General features: G+C 36.1%; 1 long non-coding RNA gene across 1 annotated transcript; it reads left to right on the top strand.

Moving 5' to 3' along the window:
- Positions 1 to 16,120: 16,120 nt before the first annotated feature.
- Positions 16,121 to 18,212, top strand: LOC147556601 (uncharacterized). The gene is made up of 4 exons (XR_015233482.1): positions 16,121 to 16,549; positions 17,205 to 17,267; positions 17,390 to 17,593; positions 17,702 to 18,212. It is a non-coding gene; the product is annotated as an uncharacterized LOC147556601 (long non-coding RNA).
- Positions 18,213 to 18,414: the final 202 nt, after the last annotated feature.

Below are 18,414 nucleotides of genomic sequence, written 5' to 3'. Positions count from 1 at the left end.
GAAGCTAAGCATGCGTTTGGAATAAAACGGAGCAAAACATTACATTTTCCTCCCACATGAACATATGGGTGAAACCAAAAGAAAAGAATGCCAAGAGTATTTTGGTCCTTTCAAGAAATTAGGGATGTAGAGACACAAGATGAAATCACTCCCTTGGTTTCTAATTGTAAGCCCAAAACTAAGTCAAGCCAAGAAATACCAAAGAAGAAGGAAAGAGTAGAGATTTTAGAGGCACTCACTTTATGTTAGGGTTTTTAGTAGTCAAAACAAATGTTTGGGTAGTCATCTTCTATAACACAACTCTTGGTTAGGGAGGGAAAGTTCTAGGGGTTTGGAGTTCTTAGAGGTGTCCTTGAGATCTAGGGTTTCAAAGGTTTGAGTGAAAGAGAGGGAAGGAGCCAGCCTAGTTTCAAAGGTTTGAGTGAAAGAGAGAGAAGGAGCCGGCCAAGCTAGGCCGCCCATCACCAAGGTCGACCAAAGCTTGGCCGGCTAAGTCGGGCTAAAGGAGCTCGGCAATAGCACTAGGAGCATCTCGGGACATGGCTAGGAGCAGCTCGGTTGAACACAAAAGGCAGCTGCTGCTCGGGATCTTCTTCATCTTACACGCGCACGCATGGGAGCAGCAGCAGCCGGTCTTTTCACTGCTCGGGAAAACAAGAACTAGCTCGGGGCGGCCATTGATGGCACGGTAGGGGGCTCCAAAGCTTCGGTCGGAGCTATGTTAGCACGAGAACCTCGGGACAACAACCCTTGGCCGGATTTTCAAGCATTTGGCCGAACCCAAGCTTCTTCTTTGCCGAAATTTTCTAGGGTTTCCGGTCATAATCTTGGCCGGAAACCATAGGGCTTTTACTCTCCATGTCATGGTCTTGCTTTCCATTGTGTTTGATTTCATTTTCGGCTAAGATTTCTAGAGAGAGAAAGCTAGGGTTAAGCTTTAATGATATTGAGTAAAAATGGAGAAGATGATGGGAATTGTTATGGGGAACTCTGATTTGTTGCTCGGGGACACCTATTTTGCATTTCTAAAGGGAAAACAACATTCTGCTAAGGGGGGGATCACCTGCACCTTAAAGATCCATATTTTCCGACAATCTTAGCCTTGCACCACATCGTAAAAGGGGGTTTCTTCATATTCTTCTTGTCGTTTATTATTCCTTCACCATGTTTAGCTAACTTTAGTGTGTCGATTATATGGGATGAATTGTGATGAATTTGTGATTATCTATGTGATGATTTAATGTGTTGATTATGAATTGGTGTTCATTTAATTCGATTATCATGTCGATAGTATTTTCATGTGTCTTGTCAAGCACTTCGCATAGTTAATAGACGAAACGAAGTATTTGATATCGATCGTAGTATAAGTCATAATTTCATGTGTCTTGTCATGCACTTCACATAGTTAGGCAACTAGACAACACTTTCGATGACTCGGGATTAACCGATTAAGACGTTTGTTTGACTAAGTATGATCTCCGGATATAGATAGTACTTAGAGACATCTACCTTAGGAGTCGAACATCGATTGTATTTTGACACAGTAGATCGGACCGTAAATAGTTTTAAGTTTATTATCACGGATTCTCGGATTTCGACACCTCTCTCGTTTATTTATTTGTCTCCCGACTCTTGTTCCTCTAACTCTTCTCTTGAATCTCTTGCTCCCTTTTACTTAGATTATCTAGTTAGTTTCATGTGTTTTCTTTTTTTGTTACTTATTCGATCAAAAATCTCCCCGTTTACCTTTGTTCCTTTTCGTTTATTTGTCTAAGTTAGCTAGTGACACCCAGATTGGCGAACTAGACCGTCGAGATCCGAATTACCCTCCTATCCTTGGATCGACCCCGGCTTTACCGGATTACTACTTGATACCTCCGCTTGGGTTTGCACTTTTTCGGGGCGCATCACTTACACCATAATGGCACAACTTAGGAAATTGTTCAAAAAGAATTCCAGAATGGAAAAGTATGAGAGATCAAGGGAAATACTAGATTGTCGCCTTGAAAAGGGTAAGCTTATAGGGCCGCATGTTTTCAAAATGATCAGTCTTTTTGAGAAACTAGCACGACTTGGAGTCGATCATGGTCGGGATTTCGCCACTGATATCATCCTGCATTCACTTCATAATGGGTTCAATCAATTTAGAATGCACTACAACATGAATGGGTGGGATAAATATTTGGAGGAACTACACGCAATGTTATAGACATCCGAAGAGAATATCTTAATAGTGGTGGAACCTAAGAAAGAAATTTTGATGGATCAAAAGGACAAGGGTTTTAAAAGGGGGACGGAAAACAGAAGAACAAGAAGAAAATAGGGAAAGGAAAAGGCAAGCAAGTTGTCAAAACCAAGAATTACTCTTCTGATTCCAAATGATTGTATTGTGATGGCATGGGCCATTGGAAGAGAAACTGGCCCAAATTCCTAGAAGACAAGAAGAAAGGAACCGTGGTTTTCTCTAAAGGTAAAAATGTTAAAAGTTGATTCAATTAAATACATTCCCTTAAAGGTATTGGATACCTAATGCTCATCTCATTGTGAATGACAGAAGCAAGTTGGAGCTGAGTATTTAACTGAAAGGAGACGGACCTGTCAAGAGCAAAAGAAACAATGGTTGTTGAGAAGGCTCAAGAAGGATTTTAATCTCCTATAGGCATTACTTTTATTATATTTTAGTATTTTCCTTTTGAACATCGTCTCTAGAATTGGATTTATGAGAAAATAAAGTATTTAGTTTCAATATTTGATGATGTTCTCTATTTCAACTTACAAACAACGATACCAAACGATTCAATTAATTGTTCTAATCTAGTCAGACAACTATGATGAATATGGTTCAAACTAGCTAATCTGACAAGATCTCTTATGACAAAACAAAGGTCAATTAACCACTAATACTTATGTTAGACATAAGATTATGGTTAATGTGACTAGAATCAACTAAGTACTCGGATTTGGGAGAAGGTTTTAGATACTTGAACTAAAACTGGTAATGAATCTTGATGAAGCATAAAATGTCCAGACGTTGACTAACGTCTAAAGAGTCAAAGATCAGACCAGAAGTCTCTCGGAACAGCTCGGCTTAAGGCAGCAGGACAGCTAAAACCCTTGATGGTCCACCACACATTCCCACAACCGGGAGGTCGGCCAGAAGAAACCAACTCTCCACAAAACGCCCTTGGCATGGATAGATCAGCCCTAGGATCTCTAAAGGAATAAAGGGGGTCTCCACAGGTTCGGCCCATATCTTACACCCAGAACTGGGAAGATATCAGCGCTGCGCAACCTAATGACTTAATCCCGGACTTTCTAGAAAGATCTCAGTCGGTTACACATCTTGAAGTGTTTAAGCCCGGTTGGACTCCACGTATCTAAAGGGGGAAACTTCTCCTTTAGAGTCTATCACTCCAGTAAGATATCAACGAAGTATCCTTGAACTTAGGAACTTTCACTTATCAAAGATCCGGGATAGACTCGAAGAGAAACCCTAGATACGCAAAAGAGGTAACTTCTATTATGGTTTGATGGCCACCGCCTCACCACCGCCACTAAGGATAGTCGACCTACCTTCGCCTATAAAAGCCCCCCCATATCGTCCTTCAAAGGACACGATCTCTGGAGAACAAACGCACCTTCTCTCCTAAAAAATAAGATCTCTTCATACCAGAAGGATCGCCCCAAAAAACAGAGTTCTCATAACTCGCCCCCACTCGGGTCAAGACCCGAAAAACTTAACCCATAGCCCGAAACCTATCTCGGGATGGACCGGGACAAGCCTTGGAGAAGGCCCGAGACTTTCTCGGCCCAAACCCATGGGCTTGTCTCGGCCAAGGACATGCCCTAGAACGGGCCAAGCATGTCTCGGCCATGGGCCAGCATGTTCTGGCCCGTGCCAAGTGCACTTTGGCCTAGTCCAGACGTGCTTTGGCCCAAGGGGTTGGGACGCGGCCCTGGACTCGTCCTGGTTGCTGCCCAGATGCGTCCCCGTCGCGACCTTGGACGTCTACTGGTAGCGTCCCAGACGCGACCTGGTCTGACCGGGACAACAACCTTTTTAGGTGTCCGACCCAAATAACTCTTATTCGGCCCTTTTGTACCATCTTTGCCAAAACTTCCTTTAGGCCTTAGGGACATATTTATGGTTCTTACCCATATATATATATATATATATATATATATATATATATGTCTCATTCCTCTAGTCGTATCTTCCGATCAAGTTGACACTCTTTGTGTAACCCGTTGTAGGATCCGGACGAAGTTAGCCGCGAATCGCTTTGCGATTCGACGTTCGTAGTTGGATTCTAGCTAAACACTACGACCCCTAAATCATCCGGACTTGATGATCTTCTTCATCAATTGTCCTATCCCATAAATTTCTCGCATTGCATCTTTGGTCGAAGGATATCTCCTTCATCAAGTTCTAAGTTTTCGGATTTATTAAAAGCTTTGTGCTTAACCTCTTAATGTAGGCAACACTGATTTCATCCTAGGAATGGGTAAGAGATAGAAATCGCTTACAGTGTTACTATCGAGTCAGAATATAGCTTCAGTTTCCCTTTGAACCTAGATCTTGGGATCTTTAGTCATCCACGTAGGGTTTTACCATCCTTTACTCATTTACTTTAGCCGTTAGCCCCATTCTCCTTGATGATGCAACCACGAAATTCTAAATAACCCTTTTGCAAATGGATCCCTTAGGTTATCTTTGGTCTTAATAATTTATAATTATGGCCCCTTTAGAGAGAAGTTGCTTAATGGGTATTATGTCTTCGACGAATGTGTCGAGATTTACAGTTGTACATCTTGTTATGTGTTTGGGAAATCGCTGCTTGGTTATCAAAATGAAAATTGATTGCAGGCACCGGTTCGGCCATTGTGGAATATCTTCAAAAAAATTTCGCATAGATTCTACTTCTTCCCCTGCTTTATCAAGAGAAATGAAATATGAATCCATTGTCGATCGAGAAATACACGTTTTCTTCGAAGATTTCCAAGATATGGCAGCCCCTCCCGGTGTAAATAAATACTCACTAGTAGTCTTAGTGTCATCGGTATCAGATATCCAATTTTCATCTGCATATCCTTCTATTACCGCAGAATATGTGGTATAATGGAGTCTTTACTCCTTTGACTTCCTTAGATACCTTAACACTCTTGTTATGGCGGTCCAATGTGTGTTATTGGGGTTACTCGTAAATATACTTAGCTTACTAACTTAGTAGGCTATGTCTGGTCGAGTACAGTTCATTAGGTACATCAGATTTTCGATCATCCGAAAGTATTCAAATTGTCTTACTCCTTTACCTGTATTATTCAATAAGTGAATACTTGGATTTAGCCCATATAGTGATTTCACTAATCTACAAACTTTATTTTCTTGGCCCAGAGGTATGACTACTTCTGATTGGTTCATGTAAATCTCTTCTTCGGGTTATCCGTAAAAAAGCGGTTTTCACATACATCTGGTGAATTTCTGGATTATATAAGGATGTTATAGCTACTAACACTCTTATTGCGGTGATTCGACTAACTAGAATAGGTGTTGAAATAATCTAACCATTTTGTTTTTGTTTGTATCCCTTTACGACAAGTCTTGCTTTATACTTGTCTATAAATCCATTTGTTTTCAATTTTCTTTTGAAAATCCATTTGCAGCCTAGAGGATTACAACCCGGTGGGAGGTCTACTAGCTCCAACGTGTGATATTGCATAATGAAATTTATTTCACTATTCACAACTTGTTTCTAGAATCGCTTCTATGAAAGTTTGCGGTTCATTTTCTACCATATAGGTTAGAATATCAAGGCCAAAAGTCTTAACAACCTTGTCATTTTGCCTCTTCGAAGCTCAAGTGTTGTCTCCTCGATTTTAGTATCATCTACTTTACATGTTTCTGGATTTTCCTCTTCCTCATCTCTTGGACGTTTTCTACTTTCAGATGATACTTTTGAATTCTATTTGAAAGGAAGAATGTGTTCAAAGAACTTAACATTTCTGAATACCAGAATGATATTTGAGTGTATATCTTCAATTTCGAACTTGTGTACTAGAAATCTATAGGCACCACTATTATTGTGGGTCCTATGTTTACACAGTCCACAGTCTTAGGTCCTATCTTGACTCATTTAGGAGGATGGACTAATACCTTCGCTAGGCATCAGATGGAGACCATCAACATAGGCCTCTCGGCCATAACAATAATGGGCCTCTCGGCAATCTCCAACATAGTTATTTAGGAAGTCTATATTTTAGAAGTTTTTTTATTTCATATTTCTATTTAGGGTAATGGCAATCAAGAAGATTTAGTTATTTAGAAGTTATCTCTTCCCTACTTTGTGTCTATCTAGATGTGTCTAGACCCTATAAAAGGGAGTCCAGTCTGCCCTTGTTATTCGAATCTTTGGAGAATTATCAATTTAGTTTACTATTAAGTTTATCGTTTTGTGTCGTTTATTATTATTTTATCAGTTTGTTTAATTAGTTGATCATAGTTTTAATGGTGGATTCCATTACTTTTACGCTTCTGAAACAATCTACATCAGCTGGTATTCAGAGCTTAAAGAATCTGAGAACGGATGAACTTTTTTTATGGATACGTCTATTCTTGAATGTTGGAAATTTTTTCCACGTTTATGTTGGGATCCTAGTCGAGATGCACGTCAATTCTATATTGATCAAGAAGATGAAAGAAAAATTAATAAAGTCTCTAAAGTTCCACTCTTCGGCAGTTAATTTCATATAAATTTTTTGGATTAAACACATAGAAGATTGGTTCAGAAATCCAGATGTTCATGCCAAAGATAAGGTTTTTTTGGTTGAACAACATATGTCGAAAAGAATCTATGAACAATTCAATGCAATGCAATGGAGACTCATTAATCAAGGAAAAAAGTTCATTGACGATTGGACTACATTGAAAAGTATCTTCAGGTATGTTTTTCTTCCTTTAGATGAATATTTTTCATATCCGGAACAACGATTGAATCAAGTAGACAGTTCTCTAACGTTACTTCGGTCACCGTGATTGATGATATTTAAGAAGAAATTCTTCACAAAAGGAACAAAACTCAAGGTTTGGTTTGCCAGACCTTCAAGGTCTGACGAACAAGATCTGACGAACCAGACCTTCGAAGGTCTGGTTCGCCGGATCTCCAGACCTTTGAAGGTTTGGCTCATCACGAACCAGACCTTCAAAGGTCTGGTTTTTCAGATCTGCCAGACCTTCGATGGTCTGGTTCACCACGAACCAGACCTTCAAGATCTGTTAGACCTTCGAAGGTCGGGTTCACCACGAACCAGACCTTCAAAGGTCTGATTTCCAGATCTGCCAGACCTTCGAAGGCCTGGTTCATCACGAACAAGACCTTAAAAGGTCTAGTTTGCAGATCTGCCTTCAAAGGTCTGGTTTTCCAGATCTGGTACCCCACACCTTCAAGGTCCGACGAACCAGATCTCCGGCGAAGAAGAAACCCCTTCGCCGGAGGTTTCAGAGAGAAAAATGAGAGAAAGAGAAAAAAGGAGAGAGAAATTTATTTTATTTTTTAGGTTAATAGTGGCCGGCCGAAATTTTTACTCTGGCCGGAATTTTTACTCCGGCCGGCAACCATTCGCCGGAGAAGAAGAAGGTGAGGTAGAGAGGAGGTGGTGTGATGAAGGAGAGATAAGGTGAAGTAGGGGTGGGATTTTAGCCCGGAAACCCGGAACCCGCCCACGACCGTCCGAGTCCGAAGGGTCCGTGACCGTCCGATGCCCGAATCGGTCCGTACCCGCCCGACCGAAAGATCTTAAGCGGACGGACGCGGCCATAGGTCTTTACCCGGTGGTCCGACCGAGTCCGCCCGCTTATATTGTCAGCCAGACCGAACCCGTCCACACCCGTCCATTTATCCTACCCGTCCGCCTATATGATTGATTTTAAGCCTTTAGATTTGTAGAGTTAGCTACAACCATTAGATTTCAAGAGTAAAAATAAATAACCCTATAAATCACTTTTCTTAATTTTGTCTTCGTCGTTCTACTTCTCTAGTCTCTATCTCCTCCAAAATCTCAGTATCTCATCAATAACCCGAGAATCCACAATAAACCGGTCGTAATTCATGAGAAGAAGCATAGAAACCGATCATAATCCATGAGAAATCTCAATGCTTATCTTGCGATTTTGAATTCATTTACTTTTTAGAATTGTAAAGTGGGAGTTTTAGAAAGTTGTATTTAGCGACTAAACATTTTAAATTTCGAATAAAAGTTTCTTTATTTGTTTATTAGGGGGGGGTAGTGGTTCAGGACATTGGAGGACACTCAGAGACAAAATGTTCCAGAGACATTTCAAGACATTTCGGGACATTTGTCCGTAGACAAAATGTCTTTATGGACATTTCAGGACATTTGTTTCATAGACAAAATGTCTCAGAGACATTTGGTTCATGGACAAAATGTCCTGGGGACATTTCAACATATTGAATCCATGGACAAAATGTGTAGTGGATATTATTATTATTATTATTATTTATTATTATTATTATTATTATTATTATTATTATTATTATTATTATTATTATTATTATTATCATTGAAGGATAATTGGTAGACATTTATTATTTGAATATTATCATTATTGTCAAACCATATAAAATAATATATTTGTACTCCTGTTTCAATAATATATTTTTCGACTTTTGTTGACATCTGTGGATATCTGAGGACATTGATGGCAGTTGGTAGACATTTATTATTTTAATGTAATCATTATTGTCTAATCATACGAAATAAATTTGCCCTACTACTTTGAAAATATATTTTTCGATTTTCGTAGACATCCGTGAATATCTGTGGACATTGATAGATATTTAGTTGATATTTATTATTTTTAATATTATTACTGTCTTACCATATGAAATAAAAAAATTAATTAATATTTCCAAATATATATTTTTCGATTTTCGTAGACATCTGTAGATATCTGGGGACATTGATGGACAATTAGTAAATATTTTTATTATTTAATATAGTTAAATATTAATATAATAATAATATAATAATAATATAATATAATATAATATAATATAATATAATATAATATAATATAATATAATATAATATAATACAATATAATATAATATAATATAATATAATATAATGTAATGTAATATAATATAATATAATATAATATAATAAAATGTAATAATAATACAATAATATAATAATAAGATAATATTATAATAATATGATTTGATAATAACAATAATAATATAATAATAATAATAATAATAATAATAATAATAATAATAATAATAATAATAATAATAATAATAATAGTAATAATAATAATAATACAATAATGTAGTAATATAATATTAAGATAATATTATTATAATATGATTTGATAATAATAATATAATAATAATAATAATAATATAATAATAATAATAATAATAATAATAATAATAATAGTAATAATAATAATAATAATACAATAATGTAGTAATATAATAATAAGATAATATTATTATAATATGATTTGGTAATAATAATTATTTTTATTATCTTCCTTACTCAAATGTCCCCAAGTGTCTTCCATATCTTGAGAGACATTTTCTCTCCAAAAGCTCTCCAAATTTACACTAAAATGTCTCCAAATGTCCCCAAAAACAATTTGTCTTGAAATGTCCCTAATTTCGTGTCCCGAACGAATAACACAGACATTTGGGGACATTTGAAATGTCTCCAACCAATAACACGGACATTTGGGGACATTTGGAGACATTTGAAATGTCCCCAACCAATAACACGGACATTTGGGGACATTTCAAATGTCCCCAACCAATAACACGGACATTGGGGGACATGAAAATGTCCCCCAATGTCCCCAACCACTACCCCCCCTTAGTGACCGGTGTCCGCCCGACCGATACCCGGTTTGCCCGACTATCAAAACGGTCACGGACTGGCACTTTGTTGGAGAAAAATCCGAAATGTCCGCCTGTTTTGTCTGGATGTCCGAGTGGACACTTAGGACTCGTGTCCGTTCCGCCCGGACCGGTTGAGTTAGTGTCCGTTTCCCGCCCGTCCGGACCGATTCCCACCCCTAAGGTGAAGTGGAGGAGAAAGAAAGAGGTGATGTGGCTTTTATGCCTTTAACCTGTTTTTAAGAAATAATTCCTTTTTGACCCCCGAGGATAATTTCGTCAAAAATTTAGCCCTTTGGGGCCAAATCGAACTGCCGGACACTTATGGGGGCCAAAACGGTGAGTTGGTCACAAATTGGGGGCCAAAATGGAATTAACCCTTATTTTTACGCTTCAGCAACAAACTACATCAGCATCCCCACGCTTTCATATATTTAAAGGATGACACCCTTCCTTTTCATAGTTCATACGAAATTTTACCCGTTAACTATGGGGTAACTTAGTTAATAAGTGATTAGCCGATAGTATCGCCCCCCCCCCCCCCCCACAAGTTCTGAGGTAAACCAGAACTAATCAATATAGTATTAATCATTTCTTTTATCATTCTGTTTTTTCGCTCTTCTACACCATTTTGATAAGGGTTCCCCACAATTCTTTAGACGTTTCTGTAACAGAATATAGATTATAGAGTTTGTCGTTTAGACTGTTCAGGATATAGTTCTTGCACAAAGAAATCTTCTTGTTTCCATGCATCTACAACGGCGGTATATTTGTTCTTCATCCTCAATTTCTGCATGGTTGGATCTCTCTTCGGTTAAGTATTTAACCAGACCCAGCGTCGTCATGTAGAACATCATCTTCAACTTCTAGCGGTTCAAGTCAGTTCCTTGAACTTCTCTAGTTTTTTCCCGTATGTGGTGTTAGGCGGAAGAATTAGTAAAGTTATTTTGGTAATTGCCATTGTTCTGAAATACACAAAAAAATGAACCAAATCAAAATCTTATAACCAGAGAAATAATCGTTATCTAAAATGTCATAATAAAGATTAAAGTATTCACTTATTGTCTACAGGGCCGTGCCTGAGAATTTGAGGGTCCAGTGCCAAAATTTGGCTTGGACCTTTAGCATAATACAAAAACAAAAAATAATAAAAACGTTCAAAATAATTTGACCATAAAAAGATAATTGTTTGTTTATTTATCAACTCAAAATGTATAAAAGTCATTCGAAGCAATAATAAACACGTTTAAAAATTATCAATTAACGTTCCGTAATCAGCCTTGTCTAAGAACCCTCTTTCAATGTTGAGCAAAACTACTGCAGAAAATTGTTACACTCACAATTTATAAAGAAAAAAAATTATTAGTACGAATTCTAACGGACTAATTAATTTGATAAAAAATTTAGTCTCCAATGAAAAGAGATGATTTGTAATAAGAAAAGGAAAGAAAAAAATTAATGGTCTACTGTGTAATAATAAAAAGACAGAGAACCAAACATGACCAATAAAAGAAGTGCAAAAAAGAAAAAAAAAACTAGAGGGTGAAATTTAATAATCAAAGCAGAGTAGAGAGAGAAACATATTTAAGAGGTTCACGTCAGTTTACCCTCAGAGCAATAGAGAGAGAGAAAAAAAGTGGGGGCCCACGTGAATATTTACTTTACAATAAAAGAACTACTAAACTTACTTTACTATAAAGTGGGGGGCCCACGTGAATACCCTGATTGCTTTACTTAGGATCCTTTTTAACTTTGACTGTCAAAACTAGGAACCAAAAATTACATTTTTGGACCTACGTGAGTGGGGGGGCCAGTGCGGGTGCCCAGCCCGCACTGGGCACCGCACGGCTTTGATTGTCTATCTCCCTATAATTTAGAGAAAAAATGTTTTCTACTTCAAACCAAGACTTTGTCTTATTCAAGACAGGACAGAGATAAAGTGAACTTCACTCGGAATCAGAAGAACAACAAAAAGAAGGGCTAAAGGCCCAACACATAAAATTGTGAGGAGGACCTATATGTAATCCGGGGCCTACACCAATTATGTTGGGGGCCTTTACTCTTTGGCCCCTCCCTTATCCCAACATGTCAAGTACAAGGTAAGCCTCATTATCTTCACTTATTGGCTCATACAAAGTATCAAACATCATATCATACTGACATGTTCTAAACCCCCGAAGTGTGGAAGTGGCAAAACCCAAAGAGAAAATGACTATTTTATCATAATAACCAAAAAAGTCTAGATCTTTTTTTAATAGGTAAAAGTTACCAAAATTTGATGTGTAATAGTATGTAAAGTTTGAAATAATATGGATAATTATCAATAAAGTCGTTTTTATTTTCTTTCTTTCCCAAAGTACCCTTATTTGTTCTCTAACCCAAAACAATTGGGTTTTTCTTCTTCTTCCCCAATCGTCTTCTGCTTTTTTTTCTTTGTTGAAACCGAATCGTCTTCTGCTTCCTAACAACAAATTTGAAACCCTAACTACTACCGAATCAGGCCGAGACAACATGCAGCTACGATTTTCTTCAATAGTTGTTGATCCTGCCATTGTTATTCATCTCTCAAGGTATGACATTTTCTCTCTCTAACTTTACTTTCAATACAATGAGGAACCAGTTTTGGGAGTACTATGCTTGAAAAAAATCGAGAAAAAGATAGGAGAGATCAGATATCTAGTTAGGTTTTCTCATCAACCAAGGTTGTGGTTTAATCTTTTTCAGAGAGAGAAGATCAGGATCATCAAATGAGAAAAGTATCTAAGTACTTTTCCTTTCCTTGCCCATTCACTAGGAAGTAGTTATCCTTTCTTTGCCTGCTCGTTTTGAAAGAGATCTATCTAAGTAGTTATGAATTGAATTAAAGAACTGGGTTTTCCTCAGATTCGAGCAACTTTAGTTTATTCTTGAAAAATGAGAAAAAGGGTGGCTATTTAGAAGATTTTGATGTTTAATGAAAAGGTTGTGGTTTAATCTTTTTAGAAACTTGCACGCTCGAGAATGCCTACCATTGTGGTCTAAGTATGCCCATTATGCTTAAACCCAGACCTGTGTTTCAGCCAGTAAAAAAACTCAAAACATCTGAATGATCTTGAAGTTGTTTATGAACTTGGTTAGGTTGGTATGCATCTAATGAACAATTAATAGTTTGTGAAGACTCTTCCACAGCAGGACTCCATTTTGAGTGTGGTAAAATGTAAGTAACTCCTTCTTCGACTAGCTAATCTCTGCAAATAGAAAGTTAAGTCCTCTAAAACCCGATAAACTCGAAACTCTTTGTTTTAGAAACTGACTTTTTAGACCAAAAGTTGAGTTAACTGGGTTGTTTACGACATTGGGTTACTCTTAGATTTCATCATTTTTCAGGAAGATTGGAGATTACATTTGATTTTGACAAAGATAATAAGTGTTTTAGGTGTTCTTTCAGAGTAGTTCATCAAGTAGACTTTGGGTTTACTTTTATGTAGTTAGTGAATGTTGATTTGAAGACAAAGATGAAATCTTGGAGTGGTTTAGGTATAGGGTTGAGTTTAGTGGTTGCTTGCCTTCTCTTAGCTCTTGTTGCAGAGATTTACTAATTGTTGTTCGATGCCTATATTGTGTGGATCGGACCAGGCCATGATGAAGGATTGGTTTGGGAACTACGTAGTACAGAAGGTATTGCCGTATTGGAGATAACAACGTGAAAGGATCCTATCTCGAATAAAAGTTCACTTGGACGTGTTGAAGAAGTACAATTACGGCAAGCATATAGTTGCCTGTGAAGAGAAGCTTGTTCAAGTTGTGGGTGTTGTATCGTTTTTCTTTTACCTTAATTTTTCATGTTGCTCTCCTTTCATCTTCAGGAATTTTGATTTCAATTGAAATGTTTTGTTGCTTGCAGAAAGAAGGATTGCTCTTCAATCTCCCTATCTGTCATCTTAGTTGTTGTATAAAGTTCTTATAAAAATAGTTTATATCAAATTACCAAGTGGAATTTCTCATTTGTGTTTGAGTTACTGCCTTATTTTTGCTGTGTTTTTTTAATGTTTTTTGTTCTTATCATAGAGGCTCTCTGTTAAGTGAGAGAAGCAAATCCAAGTTAGTGTTTGTTATGTTCTTAAGTCAGACGCCGAATCAGACTTGTCTGTCTAAATTAACACATTTTGTAGAACAGATTGTTGCAAACACGTTTGCAGAAAAACTGTTGCAAACACGTTTGTATAACAGACTGTTGCAAACACGTTTGCATAACAGACTGTTGCAAACATGTTTGCAGAAAAACGTATAGGAAAAAAACGCCATTTTTTACTAAGTTTTTTTTTTTTTAAAAAAATATTGAAAGTAGATCTTGTTACAAAACTAATGAAAAATCATTTCTAAATATATAATTTTTATAGAAATCCGACATCTCAAACAAAAGTTATACCGATTTAAAGTTTAAAGAAAAATAAAAGAATTTACTTACACAAAATGACAAAAGGAGTATTTTAATATTGGCACACTTTTTGACCTGAATAGTAATTTTCAAATGTTTTGTGTTTTTCTACTCATTTTCAATATTATTTTGACCTTTCTAGAAATTACCTCAAACCCAAATTGTCGTTAGCAGTCCATATGGTTATTACAAGGGACCTTATTACAATATCTATATTTGAAGATATTTCAAGATAGTCCAAGGTTTTGAAAATTAAGATTCTAAGTGTTTGGGATATTCTTTTAAATATCTAATATTATTATTAGATACATGTTGTCTATTTTCTCCAACATAAACAATACAAACTCTAACATTAATCAGTAACTTCAACACTACCACTAACATAACAAACCCTACAAAAATACGTAGGTTTATTGATTGTTTAATATTGTTGTTAATGGAGATGATGGCAAATGAATTAGCACAGAAGCTTAGTTGATGTTGAATGAATGTCCCTCATGTGTTAGACTAGATTTAGGGTTAAGGGTTATCCACCCTCTTTTTGGTTGAATATAAGTTTAGAGTAATTTTATGGGTTGTTTTATAAACAAACAGAAATATTTCTCTCTACGAAAAGCACTGCTCTCGCTCTTTCATGCACGATCTTTACAAGATAATGTTCTTTCTGTATGGAAAACCAAAATAGATCAACTTACAACATATATGAGATATATGAGATATATATATATATATATATATATATATATATATATATATATATATATATATATATATATAGATAATAAAACAGGGAAAAACGCTGACTGGGACAAACATCCCTTTTTAATAAAGGATATTGTTTAGAAGCCTTTCCCAATTTAAAATATAGTCCTTCGTAGAAATAAAATAACTTATTTAAAAAATAACTATGTCATTCTTAGGAATAAAATAACTACTTTAAGAAAAAAAGAAACAAAAGATATTTCAAGAGTTATAAAAAGAAATTGAAATATCTCTCAATAAAATAATAACTAATTTTTGAAAGAAAAAAGAAACAAAAGAAAATAAATAATAAGTAAAATACCAAAAAATTAGGGTATCCACAATATAGCAATAATAAATATGAAAAGTCCTCAAATTTGATTTATACAATAGTTTGTGCCCTAGGCCACGGGATATACCCTAGTATATATAAAATTGCATGGATCTACAAGGATATTGTATTAGCTAGCATAATTATATTATATATATATATATATATATATATATATATATATATATATATATATAATAAAATAGGTTGAAACATGCTGACTGGGACAAACCCCTGGATAAATCCAGCCGTCCATTTTTTTATTCTATCTCAAATATTAGCCTTTTGATCTTTCACCTTCCCTCACGCCCCAATTCACTTTATCCGAACGGTCTCCCCAATTTTGAAACGCTTCGTCCCACCCTCCTCCTCCTTCTCCTTCTCCAACCGTTACCTTCTCTCGATCTCTTGCCCCATTAAATCTTTTACAATTTTCCTTCTCTTTGGAGAATTTTCAACCTGCAATTTATCACATCAGTTTTTTATTCGTTGATGTTCACCTAAAACTTACACCAAACCGATTTGCGTTTGGAAAAGATACATCTTACTAGGACAAAATAAATGCACCATTGTGCTTACTTGGACAACCATGTGGACATCTTACTAGGATGAAGTAAATGAGGAGGATGCTTATTAGGACAAAATAAATAAGGCTGGCTGGGACAAAATAAATGACTTTGAATGCTTATTAGGACAACTAATCCTGTTTTCATCTTTACCCTTGGAGCCCCTCATCTTCCCCTCACAAAATAAACGGAATTCTAATAGTTTTTAAACCTTCTCATCTCCCACTTCATGGTCGCTTCAATGATCTCATTTGTTATCAAACCCTCCATTTTCCTTTTTCTCCTTCATAAATTTATTCTTCTCTTTCTCTCTGCAACACATTGTATGTAATCCTCATCTTTTTCTATCGCTTCATCTTCTTCCATTTCATGGATGCCCAAATTTGGAATTAATTCTTACGAAATTAGAGATAGTCATAGAGAAATGATACAGAGAGGGCTTCTTTAACCTCAATGAAATCCTTTTTCTTCATCTTTTTCAACCACCATTAATACCTTATTAGTAAGGTTTTGCAGATTCAGTTTCACATCTCACTATGGTTTTCAGGAAATAATTTGAAGGATCCACTGACTTAATCGGGTAAGAAAACTCCAATTAAGGTTACAGTTTCATTTTATTAGTTTCTTTTTTATAATTTTTTTGATATCTTTTCCTATTAGTTCCTGAATTATATTAGTTTTTCGTTGTTTCAAAAAATGATTTGAGGGACCCATCGACTTAGTTAGGTAAGAAAACCCTAATTGAAGGTTACTGTTTCAGTTTTCTTGTTTTTACTTTTATTTTCTTGCCTATTAGTTCCTGATTTAAATTTGATTATGATTTCTCAAGAAATAATTTGAACGACTAATCGACTTAGTAAAGAGAAACTTGAAGAATGTGAACTTAATCACTTATTGCTTCATAGATGATGTTTCCCTCTAAAAACTTATCACACAGTCGGAGGACATCTTTTAACTGAACTTCATCTTATTTACTTAATTGTACCACCGCAAACAGACCTAGATTGTTTCGGTAGATGAAGTTTTGGGTAAAGTGTCATCAAAGTTATAGTCATATCGTTGTTTTGCATATAATTAATACTATATGAGTCACTTTTAATTAAATTATGTAAGTAATGGTCTGTGATGATATGACTTCAATTATTTCAGCTTTCATTCCACGCCCCTTCATTGATCCCATTTGGTTAATAAAGCCGGTGGGAAATATGACAACCTCTCCATTGATTTTTTTTCAGGTTGAGTTTTATAAGAATGAGGGTTGCCACATTATTCTAAACCTAAGCATCCAACTACAAATGGTGGGTTTTTTTCTCTATATATACAGATTTCTTTTTTTGTTAAAAAAAACTGTTTGTGTTTCCTTTCTGGCTGACCCCTCTTTGTCTTTAAATCGTCACCTAAGCTTTTGTGTTACATTTAGCTTGAACAGATCTTCCGGAAAGATGTGTTATCATAAGAGAACATTAATCAGTGAGTAACTTGCTTACCTCCATGGTTCAACGAGGTTGATCAATTCACTTCTAGAGACCGGGTTATCTTTACCATGGTAAGGGATAACAAGGTTATAAAAGTTGATTGGAGCCAACGTGTTTCTTGACTGTGAGAAATGACATTTTGTAGTTCAGTTAATTTTCTTTTCCTTTTCGACGATTCATCTCAGCTCAACTTTCTTATTTGATATGTTCAAAATCAACGTTCTTTTTTGGACAACTCTTCGAGTTTTCAACTGCAGTCATATTTCAGAGATTTGCTACAGCACATGGACTCACCAGTTTCCATAGTTGATTATCCTCTGCCTCAATGTCTCCACCACCATTCCCAGTTTCACTCAAATTTTTGTCAGGCTATTACTGAAAGGGTTGTAAGTTATCTAGGAGGGAAACACAAATGAGATAGAAGATCAGGTTCAAGACGCCGCTCCAATAGATCGAAGAGGATACAAAATTGACTCTGAGACATTACATGAATCGTCCAAAACTGCATTGATATGGTCATGCACCATTACGACCTATAAAAATGCTTAAAAGAGCCAATATGCAATCCACCTTGACATGCATACGATATCCCACTTACTCGTTCTAATGTATTAGTGAATGCCAAATTGCAAATGTATGGTCCTGTGGGGGTAACCCTTTATGTCATGCTGGTGGATGCATATCCTTTTGAGGATCCAAAGGAGTCCAGTAGAAGAAAATATAGGTTTCCTGTGGATTAGTTTAATTGTGTTCTTGCCACATATACAGGTCAATTTAGCTTACGAATCTTTTGTTTGATGCAGCGAATTTTGAGTGTTTAGTATTCAATTCATGATGGTATAACTTCCGAGTGTCGCCATCTCATCTGAAGGATTTTTGTTGGCACTCCTTCAGCGGTTAGTGATTTGCTTTCTCCGAGAGTGTCTAATTTTTAGTGTAGTTGCTCATATTTTGAGGTCGGGAGAAATAT

Source organism: Eschscholzia californica, unplaced genomic scaffold (assembly GCF_041429995.1).
Source record: "Eschscholzia californica isolate CP2 unplaced genomic scaffold, dmEscCali1.0.p SCAF_2, whole genome shotgun sequence".
Lineage (NCBI taxonomy): Eukaryota > Viridiplantae > Streptophyta > Magnoliopsida > Ranunculales > Papaveraceae > Eschscholzia > Eschscholzia californica.
The sequence above is the reverse complement of the archived record's forward strand: the minus strand, read 5'-3'. Positions and strand labels throughout refer to the sequence as shown.